Raw genomic sequence first — 26704 nt, 5'->3', positions numbered from 1 at the left:
GCCACACCCATGAGACACAGCCTACTGTGCTGGTGTATTCTCAGCCCAGGGTCCAATTATAGAAATTGCCTGTGACAAATGGCATTGATGCTTGAGGTTAAAAAGGGAACTATTACTTCCTAATGAGGACCGTTTAAATTTGCATGTGAAGGTGAGGTGGTCTGCAGAAGAGCTGAAATGCTTTCAGAGAGAACACCACTGTCTCTGGCCTTCACACCTGACTTCCTAATCTTAGTAAGAGAAACAGAACTACCCTTTGATCTCCGGTCTGCTTGGAAGATCAAGCCAATTTGGCTTTCTGACAGCTACTGGTCTTCCTTTCAGAGAAAAAAAAGTAATTGTAGAAACTATCTTTGAATCATTTTGCTTTACAAGTAACAAATTCATTAAAAGCAGAAAAGAATGTGAAAGAAAGAGACAAAGATAGACATTGTTCAGAGATCTTGGAATTTGGAGGATTAAAGAGGAAATATTTATAGATGGAGCCTTCCTAGAAGTAAAATTGCAAATGAACAACTGAAACAACTGTGGTTGCTCCCCCAGGGGACAGGTGAGGCCCTACCATACTGTCACCACTTTCAGTTTCGTACTGCCCCTCCTTATGAGTGAAATGACAGGGAAGCTCTGGTATAACCTGAATACTTCCTGATTTTAGAAAAGTAAGAAAAAAGTACAGAGAGGAGATATGGCTTTGAGAGCAAAGGGAACTTGACTAAATGTGAAATCTTTGGTGACTGTATTAGCTTGGGAGTGTCCATTTTGAATTTCGTTGAGCTAAAAGTTCTTGAAGAGACAAGGCACCAGGATTCTCACACCTAGCAATGGAGTGAATCAGACATGGTTTATGTGTCTCCATGTGACACCTTCACCTGGGATTTTATTTGTCTGGCTTCCCACTGGGAGGTGTGTGTCACATGGTTGACTACTGCAGGGGTTAGAAAGCTTGTCTGTCAGTATAAAAATTTGTAGCAATGAAGTAGAAAGATTCTGGAGATACAGATAATGCTAGCAGTGACTTGCTGCTTAAAAGGACAAAACTTTAGTAGCCAGTGGAGAATATATGTTTATTTAATTTCATATGATTTCCTCTTAATTAAACAGGATAAGAGCAGATATATTTTAACAAATGATTCTCAATCCAAGCCTGTTCTCTTTCCATACAAAATATCCAATGCAATTGTAATACAACAAGTAATATTCTCCTGGTTTTTCACCCTAGTCTCCAAAACTCATCTTTGCTTTCAATTTAACAAAAGGTTTATTTTCGTACATTATACCATGTTAATGGTAGAATGCTCTGCTGGCTGCACATCCATCAATTGCCCAGTATGAATTGATTTTTGGTATTATGAGGGATTATGCCCACTGACATGTCTGTTTGCATTAATAGTTTGCCTATTGACAAGTGCTTCTTTCTGAAAACTATTAATAAAAAAATAAATCTTATATGAATTAGACTTGAGAAGAATAGAACAAATGTTGGCAAACTTTCATGATCAACAATGGCTATTTTAACATTCCTAGTTCCTAAAAAGGAGGGCAGTCAATGGTTAAATAAATAAACTATAGGATGAAAATTCAAATGTCTACATGATCTATCATTTGCTAATCATTGCTAAACTTTAGCTGGGTCAAGGATGATGGCTTTGATAGATATATTAAGGGGAGTAGTGTTGCCAGATGGCCAATTTCTTTTATGTTCTTTTAAAATTCTCTAAATGTTAATCAGTCACTAAAATCAGTAAGCTCTTAAACCATTTTCTTGCTCTTGTGATACAGTAGGATGCCCAATGGGAACCAGATCTTATCCTCTTGCGACCTGGCAAACTGCCATGTGATGGATTGAAAGTATTTTATGCCAATTTGCTGGCGCCTGTGATCTGTTTTTGGTCCAGATTGGTTGGTCGGGGACTACTCTGTGGGACTGTGTGACAGGCCCAGACACCAACGGATGCTGGCAGACATTCATGCACCACTCACCAGGTGCCAGGTACCTAAGTGCCTTATGTATGTTCATTCGTGGACTTCTCAAATGGCCCTATGATATGATGTCCTTATTTTATTGATGAGAAGACTGAGGCACAGGGATATAAAATACATTGGCTGCCAATACATGGTAGAGCCAGAATTCAAAGCCAGGTTGTCTGATGCCAAAGTCCATGCTCCTAACGTTGTGATTACCCTTGAGATGACTTATGCCAGGGGAGACAGGGATATGGTCAACCAAAGGGATGAACCGGGACAAACCTTGTGGAATATGGAACCCCAGGGATCCCCAGAAATAAGTGGGGAAGAGAATCTGGCACTCCTGTAAGGTGATGATTCAGACTATTTTGGGGTCATTAAAGACTAGAGAAGGTAAGGGTATCCATGTTACATTGTTTTTGTTGTCTAACATCTCAATTAGACTACATATTTTTAAGCTGTAATTGCAGGGAGTGATAGTGATCAATGCAGGAACAGGATATGGCTTATTACTTAATTCATTCACTTATTCAACAAATATTTATGGAGTGTCTACAGTTCCATCTGCACCAGACAACTGCACAAAGCAGAGGGCACTGCAGCACTGAGGGGAGAGGCGTCCCTGACCTTCAGGTCTGGGGACTCTGGTTGAGTGTTGCCTCCTAGTAAGTCCCAGTAACTCAGGCGTGGCCTGCCCCTCTCTCACCTCTCTGTTGGGTGAGTGTTCCAGGGAGCACTCCCAGGAGTGCTGGGTGTGGCCACCAGCACCACAGTTGTTTCTGGCAGAGCTGGGTGAGGTGGAGGGAGCACAGGAAGCTGAAGGCCCCTGCCTGGGCGGTGCCTGGGGACATGGTGTCGGAAACTCTTGTGATGTAGGCCTCCCCTCCCCCACCTGGACCCAGGTCTCAAGTCCTTACCTACACCTCTCACGGGTTTCTGGCTCATCCGTCTTCATTTGGCAGCAGGACCTGACCTGGTAAGGGGCTATTTATTCCTTATTGATCCCATACAGTGTAAATCTCACTGTCTGACCACAGAAATGTTGATCTGCTTGAGTACGTGGTCCCACCTGGCATGGGCATGTGATGGCGTGCACGCTGCATCACTGTGCTGGCCGCGCCCTGTGGGCCTGTCCGGATCCACTCTCTGCCTTCTTGCTCTGCAGCCCGGGAGGCGAGCCGGTGCGAGCTCAGCGGGCTCCCCTTGTGCTCCAGCTGTGGGTGGGGTCGGAGGGGCAGGAGGACAGGGGTGGTATTTGTGCCCCCAGCTGCCCTGTCCTGGGCTGTGAGGTGGCAGGGCTCAGTTTCTCCACGCACTGCCGTGGCTCTTCTCAGACAGCCGCTCCTGGAATTAGAACGACAGTCCCGTCTGGGTGCCTATAACCAGCACCTCCCCTATCCCTTAAAGCCTGTGAGTTACTAATGTGCTGAAATATTTAAAATATAAATACAATTATGGGACATAAGGTATCATCTAAAAACTATGTTGTCGAGAGTGGTGGAATAAGAGGAACTATGGCTTGGGATGTAGAGATGGTGCTTTATGTGCTTGGCAGAAAGGAAAGAGAGAGCCAATTAAGTGTGAAGAATGATCATTTATTGAACATCTATTATGAGCCAGGTCCATTTGCATGTATCATCTTGCATTATTCAACCAACAGCTCTGTGAGGTCTGTTATTATTGTTATTTTAGATGTTATGAAGTTGACTGTGGTTTCACAGCAAGTAAGCACTGCTAGTTAGTGGTGGAGCCTGGACTTTTCTGCATGCCTTAAGAGAGGATGAAAACTGGCACGTCTGCCCTAGGCACTTCCTAGGGATAGGAGGGCCTTCCCTGGCACTGTCGAGACAGGAGAAGAGGGTGTAGGAAAAGGGAGGCTGGGACGTCACAGACAATTACGGACTCCAGATGTCAGGTCCTTTTCTATTTTAGCAGAGGGATGGGAAGGTGCAGAAGTTGGGAAACATGGAATGCGAACCTCTAATACATCTATGTGAAGTTTCCTCCAGGCTTGCTCTGCTTTTGTTGAATTGTATCAAAAAAATAAGAGGCAAGGCCTTCCGATCGTTTTCCTTAAAGGAAACCATGAATGTGACTAGCTCAAGGAGACAATTGGTCAGCCCTCTTGATGCCTGCGAATGCCACGCACACTTTATTTTATAGGAGCTTCATACTGACAGGGTTCTTTAACTGGGCCACCGTCACACCATCCTCCTTTAGAATCCAGTGTCAAAGAGTGGCCCTGTGTTCTGAAGAAGGAATTATGAGCACTCCTTCCACTGGGGATTCATGCTGTTCTTCTGGCGGCAGCACCTGGAACTGCAGCTGTGTGGTAGATAAGAGCACAGTTTGGAATTGAACAGAACTGGGTTCAAATTCCAGCCCAGCCAGGATGTGAATTAGGGTACAGGGTGGCTGCATAAAATAAACTGTAATAACAGGTTTGAACAAGTTAGGAGACTACTTGTTTTCTCACTTAACAGTCTGAGGTCAGTGGCCCTGCCCTGGGGCAGCCCCTTACCCAGTGTCGCTGTCCGGAAGTCGGGCTCTCCACCCTGGTGTTGTGCCATCCATAGGGTGGTGCCTCAACTGTCAGGTCCAAGAGGTCCCATTACTTTGTCACTATTCCAAGCAGCAGCATGGTAGAAGAGAGGAAAGGATTGACAGGAGGAGTGCCTCCCCTTTTAAAGGCAAGTCCAGGAAGTTTCCTGTATCATACCATTTCTCCTCATAGCCCATGGGCCAGAACTTAGTCTCCTGCCCATACCTGGCTGCAAGGGAGGCTGGGAAATGTAGTCTTTATTTTAAGAGGCTGCATATGCGGTCCAAAAGCAGAGGTTCTAGCACTCTGGGACCAGCTGTGTGACTTTAGGCTACTTAATTAACTTCTGTGCTTCTGTTTCTGCATTTGCAACAAGGGAATAATAAAAGTCTGCCTCATAGAGTTGATGTGATGATTGAAAAGGAATATGTTTGAGATATGCAGTGAGCACTCAGTAGAGAGAGCTGTGGTTCCTACTGGTTTATTGAGGCCAGGAGCAGCTATGGCACCCTTACCCAGCACGCCAGGATCTTGACCTTGCCACTCCATTTCCAAGTAGGCTCATGTTTGAATCCTCTAAAGGCCTTTCTGGTTAGGGTTTAGTGACCCAAAAGTTACCTGCCAACGACAAAAAGCAAAAGGTACAGGAGGAAAGGAGTTGGCAGTGGCTATGGCTTCTTTCCCCAGGCACTAGCTCATGGAGGACAGAGGTGACAGATGAGGATGAGGAGCAGAGTTTGGCTTCATCCCTTGCTGCCTGGTCATGCCCAAGGCTTACCTTTCCTCCCCAAACCCCAGCCACCCAGTTTCAAGCTGAAGTATGCTGACTCTTCACTGGGTGCTTTTGTAATGAATGATTATTAAAATATAATGTTTACAATTGCCCAGTTTGCCTTTTGTTGCCTTTGTTTCCAGAGGTTGGGTAATAATGCAGGCGCTAAATCAGATGGAACTTCTTCCTTCCAGAAGTGCAGTTCAGAACCTTGTTAGAGAATGCATTTGCATTGTGGTGTGTCTAATCTATTTTAAAAGACTGTGAAATATGTTATCAGAGCTTCTGGGGGGCGGGGGTGGTAATTTGTGCTGTGGCTTATAAGTACTGGCTCTCTCATAGCTGTGGCCCAAAAGGCATTCCTTTGTTTTCAGGTGACCACAGATTTGCTGAACACCCTCGATTCAAAGTCAGCAATCATTTGTTGAAGGCCTGCTGTGCACCAGGCACCTTGGTAGCCCTTAGCTCCCCACCTTCCTGCAGTGGCGTTATCTGCCTGCTTGTAGATGAGCAATCTGACCACATGGCACAGCTGGACCTTGGAGTTCAGTGACGATTCTCCCTGCATTTCAAGACAGCGTTTCCTAGCACTGATTCCTCCGAATGGAAAGAATTATCTCCTTAACTTCATCACTACATCTGGCAGCAAAAACAGAGAGCCCACGGCAGCTGAAAACATGCATATACTTTAAATCAACAGGGGTCCAATGTTCTTCTTGGCCTTAAGTCATCAAAGAATTCCTCAGCTGTAAGAGGTTCCATTATTAATGCAGGGAGATGCTGATAAAGCTGTTATACACCGATAGTTTTGCTTTATTTCCTTTTCTCTTTCCTTCCTTTAACCTTTCTACTTTGCTCCCTCCCTCTTTCCCTCCTTTCCTTCCTTCCTTTCCTCCTTCCCTTGCCTACTTTTCCTTTGCTTTCCTCTTTCTTTGGGTGTATGTAAATCACTGTGATTGCAATAAACAGCCTAAAGGTTTTGCATTTTTAGTGAACTAAGATTTACAGATCAGAGCTAGTCACTAGCTGGTCCTCTTTACAGTAAACTCACTTGGTGCCCTCTGCACAGCGAAGGAGCCAAAATGAATCCAGCTCCACACTCCGGTTAGGTTGTCCGAGGTCCTGCGCCTTGATACGCATCTCTTCCAGTAACAACTTTGGTTTTCACGTTGATTCCACGTCCCTCCATTCCATCTGGAGAGCAGGAGCTGTAATGCAAAACAAAGCAGCGCGTTCTGCCCAGAATAAGGGCCCTGTGTGGAGCTGAAACCCGTCCTTTCCATGCCGCTTACTTCCCAGCAGCGGCACTGGGACTCGCTTTTTGTGCTAGCCAGAAAAGCTAGCACGAGGAAGCAGCATCCTCCCCCCACCCCCATCCTTTAATCCTTTTATGTTGAATCTTTGCCACTGAAACCTAAGGAAATAACTCGGATTAAATACAATAGTTATGCATAACCATAGCCTGTTGCTAGGTGTGGTTTCAAAACAGTTTTTATTTCCAATAAATGCCCTTTGATAATGAAATAGCATGACCCTCCAGTAATTAAATAGTAATGTTTTCAACAATTGCTGTCACAGAAGGAATTGGCATAACTCTGCAAGTCTGGTTGTGTTTCATATTAGTATTTGTACATAGATACGGGAAAGATTTTATAGACACAGAAATGTTATACTTAATAACATGGAAACCAATAAAACTCCAATTGGAAAGCTTCACATTCTCCTTTTTCCTGTCGTATTGAAAAAACAAAAGCACTATGTATTTTTAATGGTTTGCTTACTAAAGAAAAATGTCATATTTCTTTAAAGAAGTATAAAATAGAACATAAAGATTCTAGTAACTTGAAAGACCTGCAAGTCTTTTCTAAACTCACAGAAATTGGCTTCATTTTCTTTTTTATTCTAGAAAAAAAGACCATTTTCTATGATATAGTAAAATAGTCCATAAGGTATTATTCATGGAATGGGGAGAAACACTTCACTTTCATTGATTTTAATATCAAAAAGTTTGCAGGAAATGTTCATAATTTAAATTTACGTGCAAGAAAGCAAAATGCAAAATACCATGAGCCCAGTTTTGTAAAAACTGAAACAAACACACATTAAAAACATACTATACTTCAGTAAAATGGCTTTTAAAAAACAAGACCAGGGATCTTCAGCAATGAGAATAACAAAGAAAAGACACCTCCTGAGATCATCTCCGTCTCTGGTCCAGCTTCCTTGCTCACCAAAGGAATCTTTTGTACTGACTAAATTTCTTATCTGTCCCATGGTGAAAAAAAGATTGAAAGGATACATACTACAATGTGATTGTTTTCTCTGGCTGTTGAGATTATTTCTTGGTGATGTTTACCTTCTTTATCCATTTATGCTACTTTCCATTTCTATGGTGATTAGGTTATATTATTTTAAGAGAAAAGTACTATTTTAAGAAAACACACACACACACACACACAAAAAAAAGAAAACACAAATTAAAATAATGCAAGGCCTTCTCTACCAACAGAAAAAAAAATTTTAAATGTTGCTTTGGGAAAATGTAACTTTGGTTTTTTTTTTTTTCTTTCTTTCTTTATTCTAGGGAGTTAGCAAACTTTTTCTGTAAAGGGCCAGATAGTAAATATTCTGTGCCATGTCTGTTGCAACAATTCCACTCTGCCATTGTAGTGCAAAAGCAGTTATAGATAATACATAAATAAGTAGACATAGCTGTGTTTCAATAAAACTTTATTGACACTGAAATTTGAATTCCATATAATTTTATATATTATAAAGTATTATTATTCATTTGACTTTCCCCCCCACTATTTAAAAATGTAAAACCTATTCATAGCTTATGGGTTATATAAAAACACATCGTAGCCAGACGTGGTGGCACACGCTTGTAATCTCAGCTACTACTACTTGGCTGAGGCAGGCGGATCACTTGAGCCTAGGAGTTCTAGACTTCAGTGAGCTATGACCAGACCACTGCACTCGAGCCTGGGTGACAGAGCAAGACCCAGTCTCTAAAAAAAATTAGAAAATAAATAAACCAACATTGCAGGCCAGATTTGTTTGGACACCAGGCCAGTTTGCCAAACCCCACTCTATTATTCTGTATTTTCCAGAAAATTAAAAAATAAAGACACATTAATTATTTTCCAACTTTCTTACTTTAATAGTTGTAATAAGATTAAGAAAACACAACACTTTAAAATGAGTGCATGTCCAGGTCACTCAGATTATAAAAATTCATCCCAATGGGTGGGAACCAAGCTGGGTCCTAGCACTCTAATCGAAATTCTAGGTCTGTGGCGTCAAGGTCTACACTAGGTTCCAATTCCAGGTGAGCTGATGAAAGGAAGGGAGTTTTTCCAGGCAAACCCAGCCATGCCAGAACCACAGTAGCCCCTTGGCTCTAGGTCCCTGCCAGCTGCCTCAGTGGCGTTCTCTGAGGCCACATCAGGACGTCAGCGTGGAAGAAACAGTGACTCTCCCCTGGCCACCACCAGGTGAACCGCAGCTGCTTGGCCGGGTGTGGCTCGGAAGTGACCCCGCACTGTACCTGGCTGGTTAGAAGAGGAAGCTGTTTATAGAAGGACGGGTACAGGAAGCCAGAGGCCATCGCAGCGGGATGTTAGTGATCTTGTGGTCCTTTTGAGGATCTATTGTGAGCCACGGTGGTTCTGGGCTGGGAGGGAGTAGCGTTAGACCCTGCTTGTTTTTTGTATATATTAATAGACTTTTGTTGAAGGCTTGATTCTTCCTGGAGTTTTTTTGTTATTGTTTTGTTTTTAGATACTTTTGAGGTTTTTTTTTTTTTTTTTTTTTTTTTATCTTTAAGTGCTTCATGACCTAGCTCATTAGTAGACGAGTTTTTCAAAAATGATGACGGAGGAGATGCGGCAGGGGGTGTCTGGGAGGAGGACAATTGTAAGAGATATAAATACCATAAACCCAACACAGAGGATGGATCAAGGAAGGCAGAATGTGGAATTCAAATAACCAGTCAATAAATCAATCACAAAGGCCTTATTAAATACTTACCACATTCTAGATCTCACCGCCCTGTTATGTTTAATTTGCCATCTCCGCTTATGAGCAGACAGACCCAACATGCTTCCAGGGCTGAGGGGAGGTCAGAGTACTTCTGTCAGAAGTACAGAGAACGTTTTCTTTTGATTCAACTTTACAACTTAATGAAGACTCAAAATTTTGCTTATTAGAAGGTGACTTTATTCAGGTGACACTATAGTACTAATTAGGGTTCTTTATTTGTGTAAGGAAATGTTTCTCAATAGTCTATATTAAGAAAAAGCATGTCGATGTATTTTCTATTTTACTTGGTGGAGAAACGTCCCACTGTATAGAGGCACAGCTTAGAAGGACCTGGACACATGGAGATGAGCCCGGCTGCTTTGCTGTGGGCGGACTCCAGGAGCCCCCAGGTGCTGCAGGTGGCCTGTGTGACAGCACCTCTGCAGATGGCCTCCCGTCAGCCATTGGGACTGATCTGTCTGCGTGTCCCAGAAGGGAATGAAGACATCGCCCCAGCAAGACACCTGCACTGCAGTGTGACTCCAGGGCCCAGAGAGCAGGAGCATTGCGAACGTCCTCCCGCTTGACAGATCTGCTGTCTTCTTCCTTACTGCACCAGCAAGAACTACAGGGGATGACTTCAGTTGCAGAAATGGATGTGGGTGCCAAGGCCCCTCCAGGATCTGGGGGCAGTGTGGTGGGTGGGTACAGGGCATGCTAGGAACATGGGACGTCAGACTTTGTCCCCTTGCAGACTGGGTATAGACTCTTGACGGCTGACAGGGAACAGCATTTCTCACTCCCTATCAGAGATGAAGGAAATTTTAATTTCAACCACTTTGGTACGAGCATTGACTATAGTGGACAGCCGCAGATGAATGGGCACAGCCCTGTGTAGACTGTAGTGGACAGCCGCAGATGAACTTGGGCAGCGCTGTGTAGACTGTAGTCGACAGCCGCAGATGAACGTGGGCAGCCCTGTGTAGACTGTAGTGGACAGCCGCAGATGAACGGGCGCAGCCCGGTGTACACTGTAGTGGACAGCCGCAGATGAACAGGCACAGCCCGGTATACACTGTAGTGGACAGCCGCAGATGAACGTGCGCAGCCCGGTGTAGACTGTAGTGGACAGCTGCAAATGAATGGGCACAGCCCTGCGTAGACTGTAGTGGACAGCCGCAGATGAACGTGGGCAGCCCTGTGTAGACTGTAGTCGACAGCCGCAGATTAACGTGGGCAGCCCTGTGTAGACTGTAGTGGACAGCCACAGATGAACGTGGGCAGCCCGGTGTAGACTGTAGTGGACAGCCGCAGATGAACGTGCGCAGCCCGGTGTAGACTGTAGTGGACAGCCGCAGATGAACGTGCGCAGCCCGGTGTAGACTGTAGTGGACAGCCACAGATGAACGGGCGCAGCCCGGTGTAGACTGTAGTGGACAGCCGCAGATGAACGGGCGCAGCCCGGTGTAGACTGTAGTGGACAGCCGCAGATGAACGGGCGCAGCCCTGTGTAGACTGTAGTGGACAGCCGCAGATGAACGGGCGCAGCCCGGTGTAGACTGTAGTGGACAGCCGCAGATGAACGGGCGCAGCCCTGTGTAGACTGTAGTGGACAGCCGCAGATGAACGGGCGCAGCCCGGTGTAGACTGTAGTGGACAGACGCAGATGAACGGGCACAGCCCTGTGTAGACTGTAGTGGACAGCCGCAGATGAACGTGGGCAACCCGGTGTAGACTGTAGTGGACAGACGCAGATGAACGGGCACAGCCCTGTGTAGACTGTAGTGGACAGCCGCAGATGAACGTGGGCAGCCCAGTGTAGACTGTAGTGGACAGCCGCAGATGAACGTGCGCAGCCCGGTGTAGACTGTAGTGGACAGCCGCAGAAGAACGTGCGCTGCCCGGTGTAGACTGTAGTGGACAGCCGCAGATGAACGTGGGCAGCCCGGTGTAGACTGTAGTGGACAGCCGCAGATGAACGTGCACAGCCCTGTGTAGACTGTAGTGGACAGCCGCAGATGAACGTGCGCAGCCCTGTGTAGACTGTAGTGGACAGCCGCAGATGAACGTGCATAGCCCTGTGTAGACTGTAGTGGACAGCCGCAGATGAACGTGCGCAGCCCGGTGTAGACTGTAGTGGACAGCCGCAGATGAACGTGCGCAGCCCTGTGTAGACTGTAGTGGACAGCCGCAGATGAACGTGCGCAGCCTGGTGTAGACTGTAGTGGACAGCCGCAGATGAACGTGGGCAGCCCGGTGTAGACTGTAGTGGACAGCCGCAGATGAACGTGCGCAGCCCTGTGTAGACTGTAGTGGACAGCCGCAGATGAACGTGCGCAGCCCTGTGTAGACTGTAGTGGACAGCCGCAGATGAACGTGCGCCGCCCGGTGTAGACTGTAGTGGACAGCCGCAGATGAACGTGCGCAGCCCGGTGTAGACTGTAGTGGAAAGCCGCAGATGAACGTGGGCAGCCCGGTGTAGACTGTAGTGGACAGCCGCAGATGAATGGGCGCAGCCCGGTGTAGACTGTAGTGGACAGCCGCAGATGAACGGGCACAGCCCTGTGTAGACTGTAGTGGACAGCCGCAGATGAACGTGGGCAGCCCGGTGTATACTGTAGTGGACAGCCGCAGATGAACAGGCACAGCCCGGCGGGGACTGTAGTGGACAGCCGCAGATGAACGGGCACAGCCCTGTGTAGACTGTAGTGAACAGCCGCAGATGAACGGGCGCAGCCCTGTGTAGACTGCAGTGGACAGCCGCAGATGAACAGGCGCAGCCCGGTGTAGACTGTAGTGGACAGCCGCAGATGAACGGGCGCAGCCCTGTGTAGACTGTAGTGGACACCCGCAGATGAACGTGCGCAGCCCGGTGTAGACTGTAGTGGACAGCCGCAGATGAACGGGCACAGCCCTGTGTAGACTGTAGTGGACAGCCGCAGATGAACGTGGGCAGCCCGGTGTAGACTGTAGTGGACAACCACAGATGAACAGGCACAGCCCAGTGTAGACTGTAGTGGGCAGCCGCAGATGAACGTGCGCAGCTCGGTGTAGACTGTAGTGGACAGCCGCAGATGAACGGGCGCAGCCCGGTGTAGACTGTAGTGGGCAGCCGCAGATGAACGGGCGCAGCCCGGTGTAGACTGTAGTGGACAGCCGCAGATGAAGGTGCGCAGCCCGGTGTAGACTGTAGTGGACCGCCGCAGATGAACGGGCGCAGCCCTGTGTAGACTGTAGTGGACAGCCGCAGATGAACGTGGGCAGCCCGGTGTAGACTGTAGTGGACAGCCGCAGATGAACGGGCACAGCCCGGTGTAGACTGTAGTGGACAGCCGCAGATGAACGGGCACAGCCCTGTGTAGACTGTAGTGGAGAGCCGCAGATGAATGTGGGCCGCCCGGTGTAGACTGTAGTGGACAGCCGCAGATTAACAGGCACAGCCCGGCGGGGACTGTAGTGGACAGGCGCAGATGAACGTGGGCAGCCCGGTGTAGACTGTAGTGGACAGCCGCAGATTAACAGGCACAGCCCGGCGGGGACTGTAGTGGACAGCCGCAGATGAACGTGCGCAGCCCTGTGTAGACTGTAGTGGACAGCCGCAGATGAACGTGCGCCGCCCGGTGTAGACTGTAGTGGACAGCCGCAGATGAACGTGCGCAGCCCGGTGTAGACTGTAGTGGACAGCCGCAGATGAACGTGCGCAGCCCGGTGTAGACTGTAGTGGAAAGCCGCAGATGAACGGGCGCAGCCCGGTGTAGACTGTAGTGGACAGCCGCAGATGAATGGGCGCAGCCCGGTGTAGACTGTAGTGGACAGCCGCAGAAGAACGGGCACAGCCCTGTGTAGACTGTAGTGGACAGCCGCAGATGAACGTGGGCAGCCCGGTGTAGACTGTAGTGGACAGCCGCAGATGAACAGGCACAGCCCGGCGGGGACTGTAGTGGACAGCCGCAGATGAACGGGCACAGCCCTGTGTAGACTGTAGTGAACAGCCGCAGATGAACGGGCGTAGCCCTGTGTAGACTGTAGTGGACAGCCGCAGATGAACGGGCGCAGCCCGGTGTAGACTGTAGTGGACAGCCGCAGATGAACGGGCGCAGCCCGGTGTAGACTGTAGTGGACACCCGCAGATGAACGTGCGCAGCCCGGTGTAGACTGTAGTGGACAGCCGCAGATGAACGTGCGCAGCCCTGTGTAGACTGTAGTGGACAGCCGCAGATGAACGTGCGCAGCCCTGTGTAGACTGTAGTGGACAGCCGCAGATGAACGTGCGCCGCCCGGTGTAGACTGTAGTGGACAGCCGCAGAAGAACGGGCACAGCCCTGTGTAGACTGTAGTGGACAGCCGCAGATGAACGTGGGCAGCCCGGTGTAGACTGTAGTGGACAGCCGCAGATGAACAGGCACAGCCCGGCGGGGACTGTAGTGGACAGCCGCAGATGAACGGGCACAGCCCTGTGTAGACTGTAGTGAACAGCCGCAGATGAACGGGCGTAGCCCTGTGTAGACTGTAGTGGACAGCCGCAGATGAACAGGCGCAGCCCGGTGTAGACTGTAGTGGACAGCCGCAGATAAACGGGCGCAGCCCTGTGTAGACTGTAGTGGACACCCGCAGATGAACGTGCGCAGCCCGGTGTAGACTGTAGTGGACAGCCGCAGATGAACGGGCACAGCCCTGTGTAGACTGTAGTGGACAGCCGCAGATGAACGTGGGCAGCCCGGTGTAGACTGTAGTGGACAGCCGCAGATGAACAGGCACAGCCCGGCGGGGACTGTAGTGGACAGCCGCAGATGAACGGGCACAGCCCTGTGTAGACTGTAGTGAACAGCCGCAGATGAACGGGCGTAGCCCTGTGTAGACTGTAGTGGACAGCCGCAGATGAACAGGCGCAGCCCGGTGTAGACTGTAGTGGACAGCCGCAGATAAACGGGCGCAGCCCTGTGTAGACTGTAGTGGACACCCGCAGATGAACGTGCGCAGCCCGGTGTAGACTGTAGTGGACAGCCGCAGATGAACGGGCACAGCCCTGTGTAGACTGTAGTGGACAGCCGCAGATGAACGTGGGCAGCCCGGTGTAGACTGTAGTGGACAACCACAGATGAACAGGCACAGCCCGGTGTAGACTGTAGTGGGCAGCCGCAGATGAACGTGCGCAGCTCGGTGTAGACTGTAGTGGACAGCCGCAGATGAACGGGCGCAGCCCGGTGTAGACTGTAGTGGGCAGCCGCAGATGAAGGTGCGCAGCCCGGTGTAGACTGTAGTGGACCGCCGCAGATGAACGGGCGCAGCCCTGTGTAGACTGTAGTGGACAGCCGCAGATGAACGTGGGCAGCCCGGTGTAGACTGTAGTGGACAGTCGCAGATGAACGGGCACAGCCCTGTGTAGACAATAGTGGACAGCCGCAGATCAACGGGCGCAGCCCTGTGTAGACTGTAGTGGACAGCCGCAGATGAAGGTGCGCAGCCCGGTGTAGACTGTAGTGGACAGCCGCAGATGAACGGGCGCAGCCCGGTGTAGACTGTAGTGGACAGCCGCAGATGAACGGGCACAGCCCGGTGTAGACTGTAGTGGACAGCCGCAGATGAACAGGCGCAGCCCGGTGTAGACTGTAGTGGACAGCCACAGATGAACGTGCGCAGCCCGGTGTAGACTGTAGTGGAAAGCCGCAGATGAACGGGCGCAGCCCGGTGTAGACTATAGTGGACAGCCGCAGATGAATGGGCGCAGCCCGGTGTAGACTGTAGTGGACAGCCGCAGAAGAACGGGCACAGCCCTGTGTAGACTGTAGTGGACAGCCGCAGATGAACGTGGGCAGCCCGGTGTAGACTGTAGTGGACAGCTGCAGATGAACAGGCACAGCCCGGCGGGGACTGTAGTGGACAGCCGCAGATGAACGGGCACAGCCCTGTGTAGACTGTAGTGAACAGCCGCAGATGAACGGGCGTAGCCCTGTGTAGACTGTAGTGGACAGCCGCAGATGAACAGGCGCAGCCCGGTGTAGACTGTAGTGGACAGCCGCAGATGAACGGGCGCAGCCCTGTGTAGACTGTAGTGGACACCCGCAGATGAACGTGCGCAGCCCGGTGTAGACTGTAGTGGACAGCCGCAGATGAACGGGCACAGCCCTGTGTAGACTGTAGTGGACAGCCGCAGATGAACGTGGGCAGCCCGGTGTAGACTGTAGTGGACAACCACAGATGAACAGGCACAGCCCTGTGTAGACTGTAGTGGACAGCCGCAGATGAACGTGCGCAGCCCGGTGTAGACTGTAGTGGACAGCCGCAGATGAAGGTGCGCAGCCCGGTGTAGACTGTAGTGGACCGCCGCAGATGAACGGGCGCAGCCCTGTGTAGACTGTAGTGGACAGCCGCAGATGAACGTGGGCAGCCCGGTGTAGACTGTAGTGGACAGTCGCAGATGAACGGGCACAGCCCTGTGTAGACTGTAGTGAACAGCCGCAGATGAACGGGCGCAGCCCTGTGTAGACTGTAGTGGACAGCCGCAGATGAAGGTGCGCAGCCCGGTGTAGACTGTAGTGGACAGCCACAGATGAACGGGCGCAGCCCGGTGTAGACTGTAGTGGACAGCCGCAGATGAACGGGCACAGCCCGGTGTAGACTGTAGTGGACAGCCGCAGATGAACAGGCGCAGCCCGGTGTAGACTGTAGTGGACAGCCACAGATGAACGTGCGCAGCCCGGTGTAGACTGTAGTGGAAAGCCGCAGATGAACGGGCGCAGCCCGGTGTAGACTATAGTGGACAGCCGCAGATGAATGGGCGCAGCCCGGTGTAGACTGTAGTGGACAGCTGCAGAAGAACGGGCACAGCCCTGTGTAGACTGTAGTGGACAGCCGCAGATGAACGTGGGCAGCCCGGTGTAGACTGTAGTGGACAGCTGCAGATGAACAGGCACAGCCCGGCGGGGACTGTAGTGGACAGCCGCAGATGAACGGGCACAGCCCTGTGTAGACTGTAGTGAACAGCCGCAGATGAACGGGCGTAGCCCTGTGTAGACTGTAGTGGACAGCCGCAGATGAACAGGCGCAGCCCGGTGTAGACTGTAGTGGACAGCCGCAGATGAACGGGCGCAGCCCTGTGTAGACTGTAGTGGACACCCGCAGATGAACGTGCGCAGCCCGGTGTAGACTGTAGTGGACAGCCGCAGATGAACGGGCACAGCCCTGTGTAGACTGTAGTGGACAGCCGCAGATGAACGTGGGCAGCCCGGTGTAGACTGTAGTGGACAACCACAGATGAACAGGCACAGCCCTGTGTAGACTGTAGTGGACAGCCGCAGATGAACGTGCGCAGCCCGGTGTAGACTGTAGTGGACAGCCGCAGATGAAGGTGCGCAGCCCGGTGTAGACTGTAGTGGACCGCCGCAGATGAACGGGCGCAGCCCTGTGTAGACTGTAGTGGACAGCCGCAGATGAACGTGGGCAGCCCGGTGTAGACTGTAGTGGACAGTCGCAGATGAACGGGCACAGCCCTGTGTAGACTGTAGTGAACAGCCGCAGATGAACGGGCGCAGCCCTGTGTAGACTGTAGTGGACAGCCGCAGATGAAGGTGCGCAGCCCGGTGTAGACTGTAGTGGACAGCCACAGATGAACGGGCGCAGCCCGGTGTAGACTGTAGTGGACAGCCGCAGATGAACGGGCACAGCCCGGTGTAGACTGTAGTGGGCCGCCGCAGATGAACGTGCGCAGCTCGGTGTAGACTGTAGTGGACAGCCGCAGATGAACGGGCGCAGCCCGGTGTAGACTGTAGTGGGCAGCCGCAGATGAACGGGCGCAGCCCGGTGTAGACTGTAGTGGACAGCCGCAGATGAAGGTGCGCAGCCCGGTGTAGACTGTAGTGGACCGCCGCAGATGAACGGGCACAGCCCTGTGTAGACTGTAGTGGACAGCCGCAGATGAACGTGGGCAGCCCGGTGTAGACTGTAGTGGACAGCCGCAGATGAACGGGCACAGCCCGGTGTAAACTGTAGTGGACAGCCGCAGATGAACGTGCCCAGCCTGGTGTAGACTGTAGTGGACAGCCGCAGATGAACGTGCGCAGCCCGGTGTAGACTGTAGTGAACAGCCGCAGATGAACGGGCACAGCCCTGTGTAGACTGTAGTGGACAGCCGCTGATGAACGTGGGCAGCCCGGTGTAGACTGTAGTGGACAGCCGCAGATGAACGGGCACAGCCCGGTGTAGACTGTAGTGGACAGCCGCAGATGAACGTGCGCAGCCCGGTGTAGACTGTAGTGGACAGCCGCAGATGAACGGGCACAGCCCTGTGTAGACTGTAGTGGACACCCGCAGATGAATGTGGGCCGCCCGGTGTAGACTGTAGTGGACAGCCGCAGATTAACAGGCACAGCCCGGCGGGGACTGTAGTGGACAGGCGCAGATGAACGTGGGCAGCCCGGTGTAGACTGTAGTGGACAGCCGCAGATTAACAGGCACAGCCCGGCGGGGACTGTAGTGGACAGCCGCAGATGAACGTGCGCAGCCCGGTGTAGACTGTAGTGGACAGCCACAGATGAACGGGCGCAGCCCGGTGTAGACTGTAGTGGACAGCCGCAGATGAACGGGCGCAGCCCGGTGTAGACTGTAGTGGACAGCCACAGATGAACGTGCGCAGCCCAGTGTAGACTGTAGTGGACAGCCGCAGATGAACGTGCGCAGCCCGGTGTTGACTGTAGTGGACAGCCGCAGATGAACGGGCACAGCCCGGTGTAGACTGTAGTGGACTGCCGCTGATGAACGTGCGCAGCCCGGTGTACACTGTAGTGGACAGCCGCAGATGAACGGGCGCAGCCCGGTGTAGACTGTAGTGGACAGCCGCAGATGAACGTGGGCAGCCCAGTGTACACTGTAGTGGACAGCCGCAGATGAACGGGCGCAGCCCGGTGTAGACTGTAGTGGACAGCCGCAGATGTACGTGCGCAGCCCAGTGGACACTGTAGTGGACAGCCACAGATGAACGTGCGCAGCCCGGTGTTGACTGTAGTGGACAGCCGCAGATGAACATGGGCAGCCCGGTGTAGACTGTAGTGGACAGCCGCAGATGAACGGGCACAGCCCGGTGTAGACTGTAGTGGACAGCTGCTGATGAACGTGCGCAGCCCAGTGTACACTGTAGTGGACAGCCGCAGATGAACGGGCGCAGCCCGGTGTCGACTGTAGTGAACAGCCGCAGATGAACGTGGGCAGCCCAGTGTAGACTGTAGTGGACAGCCGCAGATGAACGTGGGCAACCCGGTGTAGACTGTAGTAGACAGCCGCAGATGAACGTGCGCAGCCCGGTGTAGACTGTAGTGGACACCCGCAGATGAAGGTGCGCAGCCCGGTGTAGACTGTAGTGGACAGCCGCAGATGAACGGGCACAGCCCGGTGTAGACTGTAGTGGACAGCCGCAGATGAACGGGCGCAGCCCGGTGTAGACTGTAGTGGACAGCCGCAGATGAACGGGCACAGCCCGGTGTAGACTGTAGTGGACAGCCGCAGATGAACGGGCGCAGCCCGGTGTAGACTGTAGTGGACAGCCGCAGATGAACGGGCACAGCCCGGTGTAGACTGTAGTGGACAGCCGCAGATGAACGGGCACAGCCCGGTGTAGACTGTAGTGGACAGCCGCAGATGAACGGGCGCAGCCCGGCGTTGACTTTAGCGTTAATAACAAAACTTGACTTTTCTAATTTTTCATTATCAAAATAAAACCGTGAACATTTAAAAATAACTTAATGAGAACATATATGTGTATGTTACCTGTTCTGATTGACATGACAAGTAAAGCTGCCTGTGAAGTCAAACAAGCTGTCGCTGCTTTCCCGCTTCCCGCGTCACAGGAGAGCAGATGTGCTGGTGGCGCATGCGCAGCGCAGAGCGCCGGGCGGGCGGGGCAGGCTGGGGGCAGGTGTCGCGGCCGGTGAGCACCCCACCAAAGTGGTTAAACCACGTTTTTTTGTTTTTTTTTCTAGGTCATTTTGTGAGCATATATGTCTGGAATAATAAATTGAAAAATTTTACTTGTTTTATAGAAATTGATTTTACAGTTTTTTCAAGGACATTTGTTTTCCTTTTAAAGTAAAATACTCCTATATTATTCTTCCTGCTTTAATGAACCTCTAGTTTCCTGGAAGTTTTACAATTCAATGAAACTACCTGGAAGAGGTAGTCAAGAAGAAAGATAGGAGAGAGAAAGAGTGTGTGTGTGTGTGTGTATGTGTGTGTGTAGGGGTGAATGAATGAGAGTTGTTGCTACATAACAGGGAAAATGCAGGGTCTGTGAGTCAGATGAGCACAGCTTAAGACCCTAACTAATTGCAGCATTTATTAAGTGGTTTGGGGAAAGTCGGATGACCTCAGACTTCTCACCTGTAAAATGGGTATAGTCTTACCTGTTTAGCACATTACTTAGCACTACCACATAGAGGAGGCGCTCAATAGATGGCAACATTCATTATGATAATTATTACTATTACACTTTTGAACTCAATAAGTTCAGAAAAATTTACAGAAGTCATGGCTCACTTCTGTAGTTTTAGAAGTTTTATAGATTTTGATTATTTTACCTATTTGGCTAGTGAAACTTTGTGCCTATTAATGTCAATTTCAGAACTTCAGATTTTGAAATGTGTGCAGGTTTTATGTTATGGGGATCGAAAACTGGGAGCCTAGACCCAGGGTCACGGACATGAAGGTTGCCGAATACATTTTGCACATCGTTCACAAGTCTTAAATTGGTTATTCTTGACGTCTAATAATGTTGCATATCAAGATAACTTGGAGTCATTACAACTATATTCAGTTGCCAAATTAAATGAGTAAGAAAGAATATGTATTGCCGGAACTTTACTTTCAGGCCAGAAGGGCCTAGGAAGTGGGTGCTGGGTAAGGGTTCTGGGTGTCTGGGCTCAAGGGAGGGGAGAAGACTGAGGAGGGGAGGGGAATCTGGAGGCCAGCGTGGAGAGGTGAAGCCAGAACTTGAAGGCCAGCAGGTAGCCCACCTGCAGCGTGACTCCAAAGAGGCTGAACAGGGCTGCGGAAACAAGTAGGAGCAAGGGGTCGACGGACAGCATCAGCGCGGAGCCGGCAGGTTCGGGATGGAGGCGGGAGAGCAGCATGAAAAAACTGCCTGGGTGTCCGGAGGTTGCCGGCGGGCACCGCCCGCGGGCGGTTGGTGGTGAGGAGGCTGGTGAGGGGGGTGCCCGGAGCGCAGACCAAGTCACACCCAGACAGTACAACCCTTGCACCTGATCGCCACTGGGGCGTGAGGGCCATCTCAGAAAACGTGCTTTCCAATACTATTTAACATTCTCAACTCTGCCAGTGCATGAGAGTCATTCTAGCAGCTTTAGAGAAACGCTAATACCTGAGCCCAATCCCACGACAATGGGGTGGTATTTGGTAGAGTAGGTCCCAGGTACAGGTGTTTTTGAGAAAGCTTCTCCAGTGATTCTCCTGCACATCTAGGATTGAGATCTGCTGCCCTCAAACATTTAAAATTATTTTTAATGAGCTGATTTCCATTTACACTGAGCAGCCAAGACCATAATAAGGCTTTTATTTGCTATTTAATTTTTTTCTTTCTCTGCTGTTGCTGCCTGTAAGCCTGTCTCTGGGGTTTGTCCTCCGTGCTCCCTTCCTGTATCCTAATTGGAAACTTTGAATACTGTTTATAGCATCTGGGGAAGCTATTAACCAAACTGGTTAGAATTGTGGCTCACCATTCTACCTATCTGGCTAGTGGCTTTTGGGCCTTCTAACTTCCAGTTTCACGGTCTCCAAATATTAAAATGTCTGTGGTCCTTAGGTCACGGGGACTGAGACCCGGGAGCCAGAAACACGGACCATGGCAAAGAGGCAGGCCAGTCCAGGGCACACTGCAGCGTCACAATTCTTAAATTGCAGTTTGTGCAAGAGCCCCAGAGAAGCTACCAGGTATCAAAACAGAGAAGCGGAGCCACAGAGAACGCCAGCCACGCGCTAGCACTGTCTCTGTCGTCAGCAGTGTGGCGGGCAGCCGCTTGACTTCCCCGCACCTCCGTGTCTTTAATAAAATCTGAGAGAGGGACTAGTTCTAAAAGTTATGAAATATTTCAAACAGAAAATCATAGAGAATGTAACAATTATGTATGTATCTACCGTCTGCTCTAATAAATCCTGTTACTTTGCCACATTTGCTTCATTATATGTTTTTAAGATAATTTGGAAGCCTTTTCTGAACCCCTCCCCTATCCCATTCCGCTCTCTTCATCCCTAGAAATAATCATTACCCTATTACTGGAGTTTATCATTTGCACATATATTTTATATTATACCTACACCTGTCCAGAAACAATGTATAGCATCGTTTTACTGATTTTTACACTTGAAATGAATAGTATGACAATTCTTATTGCTCTTCAATTTATCCTTTTAAAATGTAATCTTATGTTTTTGAGGTTAATTCATGTTGATGCACGTGGTTCTGGTTTGTTCTGTATAATGAATATACCATTTGATCTAGCCATTCTTTTGATGAATTTTATTTATTTGTTTATTTATTTTTTGAGACAAAGTCTCAACTCTTGTTGCCCCGGCTAGAGTGCCGTGGCATCAGCCTAGCTCACAGCAACCTCAAACTCCTGGGCTCAAGTGATCCTCCTGCCTCAGCCTCCCAAGTAGCTGGGACTACAGGCATGTGCCACTGCGCCTGGCTAATTTTTTCTATTTTTAGTTGTTTGGCTAATTTCTTTCTATTTATAGTAGAGATGGGGGTCTCGCTCTTGCTCAGGCTGGTCTCGAACTCCTGAGCTCAAGCAATCCTCCCGCCTCGGCCTACCAAAGTGCTAGGATTACAGGCGTGAGCCACCGCGCCCAGCCATAACTTTGACTCAAACAATACAAAAGCAATTTATATAACCAAATGTTTGTACCCCTGTAATATTCTGAAATTTACAAAAAAGAAGAAAAAAAAGATCATGCATATAAAGTACTTACCAACATGCCCGCCACCTTGATAAAGTGCTTGATAAAGTTATAGAGCATGTGTGTGTGTATTTATATGAGAGAGAGAGAGAGAGAGAGAACCCCAGAGCTCTGCCAGGACCAGTGGGCATGTCCCCTGAGCTCCCCAAGGTATTTACAGCTTAGCAAGATACCTAACACCTAGTTTATACTTAATAAATGCTTGCTAAAAGATGAATAAGTAGGTTATAAATGTATAAGTGAGATGATTGGAAAATGTATTTACCTGAGGGATCAATGGAAGCTAGTCTATGAAATGACCACAGAGAAGCTTTTCAGCGGTTTCTCTTAGTAAGGGGTGACTCAGAAAAGTTGAGAAAATTTTTTCCTGAAGATCAAATATTCTGTCACGCAAATCAGTCACTTCTTTCAATCTCCTGAAACAATCCTGCTGAAGGCGTAGGCATGTAATGACCCAGAAGCAGCCTACAGCTTGGATATTTCCTGCCCTCTCCTATCTGTCACTGTGGCACCTCCCTGTCCCAGTTGTTCCGTCCTGCCGGACAGCGCTCATGCTCCAGACAGCCTGACTTCTCAAGTGCGCGTCCAGTCCAGTTTGTGCTGGGGCAGCAGGCACTTCCTGGCTGCTCCTTCCAGACAAGGAGGCTCTGTTCGCCTTGGCTGGGGGAGGTGCGGCCAACAGCCTCTGCCTGTCCCAGCTGGCCAGCAGCAAGCCCCCGCCCGGGGACAGGACACTTCACTACAGAGTTTTCAACAATGGGTGGGAAGCAAATTGATAGGTTAGGATGTTGCCAGCCTCTTAAAAAGCAACGCTCAGCAATAGCACTTACAGGTGAATGTCTAAGAAAATAAAGCATGTCTATCAGGAATCCCTTGGAAGGGGTAGAGAGTTTGCAAAGGTGTGTCATTTCCAAATAAAGTGCTTCCACAGGGAGCGCATGCTGCGTGATGGCGAGTATTGCTGTGGTTCTGTTTTACTTTGGACAGTGTGTTTATGTCCTGCTTCAAGATTTAAAAATACTGTATATATCTGAGATACTAGTTTACTTGACTCCTATTTTTAAAAAAGAAGGAAAAGAAAAGTAATGTTTCTGCTTGCCTTAAAGGTTAGTAAATTGAGTGTGGCTGGTTTGTGGGCATTGGTTTACTTAGCTCCCATGGATTCAAATCCTTGCTTTGAATCAGCTTGGGCCTGCTTTGGGGGTCAAATGGGGGCCGTTTGTTAGGGCTGCCTTGAGTGGCAGGAGGGCTGGGAGGTGGAGGAATGGCAAGTATTATAGGATTGTAGGTTGCTATTGTCTTGCACTCCAGCTTTGGAGGCCAGCTATTTTCTTCTGTTGAGGGGAAAGCTGGAGAGAGGGGGGGAGGGGGCATTCTGGGGGCAGGGGGAGAGTGAAGGAGAAAGCAGTAGAAGGAAGAGAGGCAGAGGGCAGGACAGCCTTGGCAGGGCTGTCCCTTAACACCCCACTCCCCACCCACTAACCCCTCGCCTTCCTGCTGACCCAGAGACAGAATATAAATGAAATGCTTTGCCCATACAGGACACTAAATGGCAGTGGCCGGCTTGGGCTGAGGCCATTTTATAAGCAGCTCACTAATCAGAAGTGACTGAGGCTCTGAAGAGAACACAGGCCAGCCCGGGTTCCACCCTCCACGCTAATGAAGAAGGCAGTGAGGTGGATAATTAAGGGCAATGATGTGAATAATTCCAAACTGATAATTCAAAGGTAATGAAATGCATTAGGAGTTCGGGGGCAGCAGATTTCCCTCAGCAGACAGGGCTGTTTCATGATCAAATGAGCTTGCCTTTGCTGAGCACAGACCGCTGACTCCGGGTGGAGCTGGCGGGGTTAAGAGCGCATGAGGATGTTTGGGAAGCTTGCGTAACCACATAGGGAGACAGGTGTGAAATGATTTGTAGTAAAAAATGTAAAGAAATTATTCACTTTGCAAAGTGAACGTTGTGGCTAGCTACAGCAATGTATAAAACAAACAAAACTAATAACAAACCAAAACTTTATATACGTGGAAGAAAGACTGGAAGGAAACCTACTACAGGTTCAGTATCCCTTATCTGAAATGCTTGGGACCAGAAGTGTTTTAGATTTGGGATTTTTTTTTTTTTTACTTTTGGAATATTTACATTATCTTTGCCAGCTGAGCATCCCAAATCCAAAACTCCAAAATCTGAAACACTCCTTTGAGTATCAGGCCAGTGCTCCAAAAGTTTCAAATTTTGGAACATTTGCATTTTGGATTTTCGAATTTAGGATTCTCAACGTGCATTAAAAAGGTAAATAGTAGTTATCAGGGTAATGGGACTGTAGGTGATTTTTAAAATTCTTTTCTCTACTATTATTTTCTAAATTTTCTTATATTAACTTGAATTATTTTCATAATAAAAAGGTGAACACACTAAAAAAAGAATGTAGTATGGTATAATCCTTCCTGAGTGGACAGCAGAGAACTGACAGAATACTAACTTTTTGACTCCTGTGGCTGGAGTCCAGGCAGGCTGTATCTCACTGCAGAAGCTGTGAGAGGCCCCAGTGCCCCTCTGAATATAAATATTTCCTCTATGAAATTTGGACTGTCTATGAATCTCCCTGGCTCTGCTTTTCTGAAAGCTTAAGAGATGTTTTCTGAGACAGCATCTTTTTGATTACTGTGCTCTCCTTAAGATGTACCATACTTAGTAGATTTATGGAACCTCCTCCTAGTTATGTGTCGTTTCCAAGTCCTCTAGTTTCAGAACTAGTTATAAACAGAACACTATCAAAATTTAATGGACTCCTTATTTCACTAAATCATGGGCCTGGCCAAGCTGTGGGGTTTATGGTGGTTACAGGGAAGAAGTGGTTGATTATCTCTCATTCTTATTGATGAGATAGTGAGCAGTCTTAGCAGTGAATTCTTTATTTTGTAAAGCTTTGTATTTAATGAAGGTGATCTACTATCTTAAAATAAAATCCATATTTACATTTACCAATTTTTGAGTTTTTAAACATAAAATCTGCTATAGTCCGAATGTTTGTCTCCACACTACAAAATCCATATGTCGAAATCCTAACCCCCAAGGTGACAGAATCAAGGGGTGGGGCCTTTTGAATATGATTAGGTCATGATGGTGGACCCTTATAAAAAGCTGATGAGATCAGAGTTCTTCTCTTCTGCCATTTGAGGACACAGTGAGAAAGTGACATCTATAAGCCAGGAAATGGGCCCTCACCAAACATCAAATTTGCTGGCACCTTGATCCTAGAATTTCCAGCCCTCAGAACTGTGAGACATGAATTTCTGTTGTTTATAACCCACCCAGTTTATGGCATTTTGTTACAGCAGCCAGGACAGACTCAGACAATATCCTTAGGAACTCTTTGAATATTTATTCTCATAATGTTGCTTTTGGTTCTGAATTTGCCAGATGTGTGTGCTGCTGTTGGCTGTGACCATTGTTAGGTTGGGTGGGTGTTTAACTACTGTGCATTGATGGACAGTTAAGATCCCTCTGTCTTACTGAGTTGAGTTGATAGCACTTAATGCAATCTTATGATACTGCTCACATTTAAAAGTCTTGTCTTAATAACCTGTATCTATTTTATTAATATTGGCTCTCATGTATAATCATTCTATAGTTCTACATATTATAACCTGAAAAATGAGGACAATGATACTCACCTCAAAAGTGATTAAGAGAAGTAAATGAAACATGGGAAGTGACGAGCACAGTGTTGGGCAGGCAGCGAGTACCATGTTGCGCCTGTGCGCCAGGGGCTTGCCAGGCACCACCCAGCTCACCTGGACAGAGCCGAGGGCTGCCGGCAGTGCCCACGCGCCTTCTGAGATTTGCTTGTGCGCACGGCGCCAGGTCTGCCACTCCCAGGCCTTGCCCCCGACGACTGAGGACTGGACTGGGGCGGGCACATCCTGTAGAACGGTCAACAGCTTGTGGAGGCATACCTGCCTCTGTCCATCTGGAGGAGCAGGTGCCAGCTTGCTCTGTCAGGTCTTTTCTCAGGCAGCTGGAGCTTAGGACGTACTTGGGGAGCCGGTCCACGAGAGCAGTGCAGACCAGGCCAGAGAGCAGCAGAGCCATCTGCCCAGCTCCTTCTCTCCCGCTTTCTTCTAGAAACAGACCCCAACCTTCTAGACATAGCTACCTAAGCTGGGTCAGAGTCCTTTTCTCAGATTTTTCTAATTGAGTTCTTTTTCTTTTCTGGGCAGGCGGCTCTGTGGAACTGGGTGTCACGTGCACATGCCTGCAGGGGCCAGGCATATAACCGCAGCGGCAAGTGGCCATGTGCAGAAATAACAGGGCTGGGCGGGGTCTGTGGCCAATGAGAAAGCATGCCTGCCAAAGGCAATCAAATTAAAGGAGGATTTATACCTGTCTTGGCTAATTAAAGCAATGAAGTCTTAATGTGTCCCCCACTGGGGGT

The 26704-nt window shown here is 49.3% G+C and overlaps 1 long non-coding RNA gene across 1 annotated transcript in view; it reads left to right on the top strand.

Annotated features, from left to right (window-relative positions):
* Positions 1 to 6995, top strand: part of LOC142870092 (uncharacterized) — a 177940-nt gene extending 170945 nt beyond the window's left edge. Inside the window, exon 3 of the long non-coding RNA XR_012918654.1 lies at positions 5654 to 6995. This is a non-coding gene — a long non-coding RNA (uncharacterized LOC142870092). The remainder of the gene's footprint in view (positions 1 to 5653) is intronic.
* Positions 6996 to 26704: the final 19709 nt, after the last annotated feature.

Source organism: Microcebus murinus, chromosome 3 (genome assembly GCF_040939455.1).
Source record: "Microcebus murinus isolate Inina chromosome 3, M.murinus_Inina_mat1.0, whole genome shotgun sequence".
Taxonomy (NCBI): Eukaryota; Metazoa; Chordata; class Mammalia; order Primates; family Cheirogaleidae; genus Microcebus; species Microcebus murinus.
The sequence above is the reverse complement of the archived record's forward strand: the minus strand, read 5'-3'. Positions and strand labels throughout refer to the sequence as shown.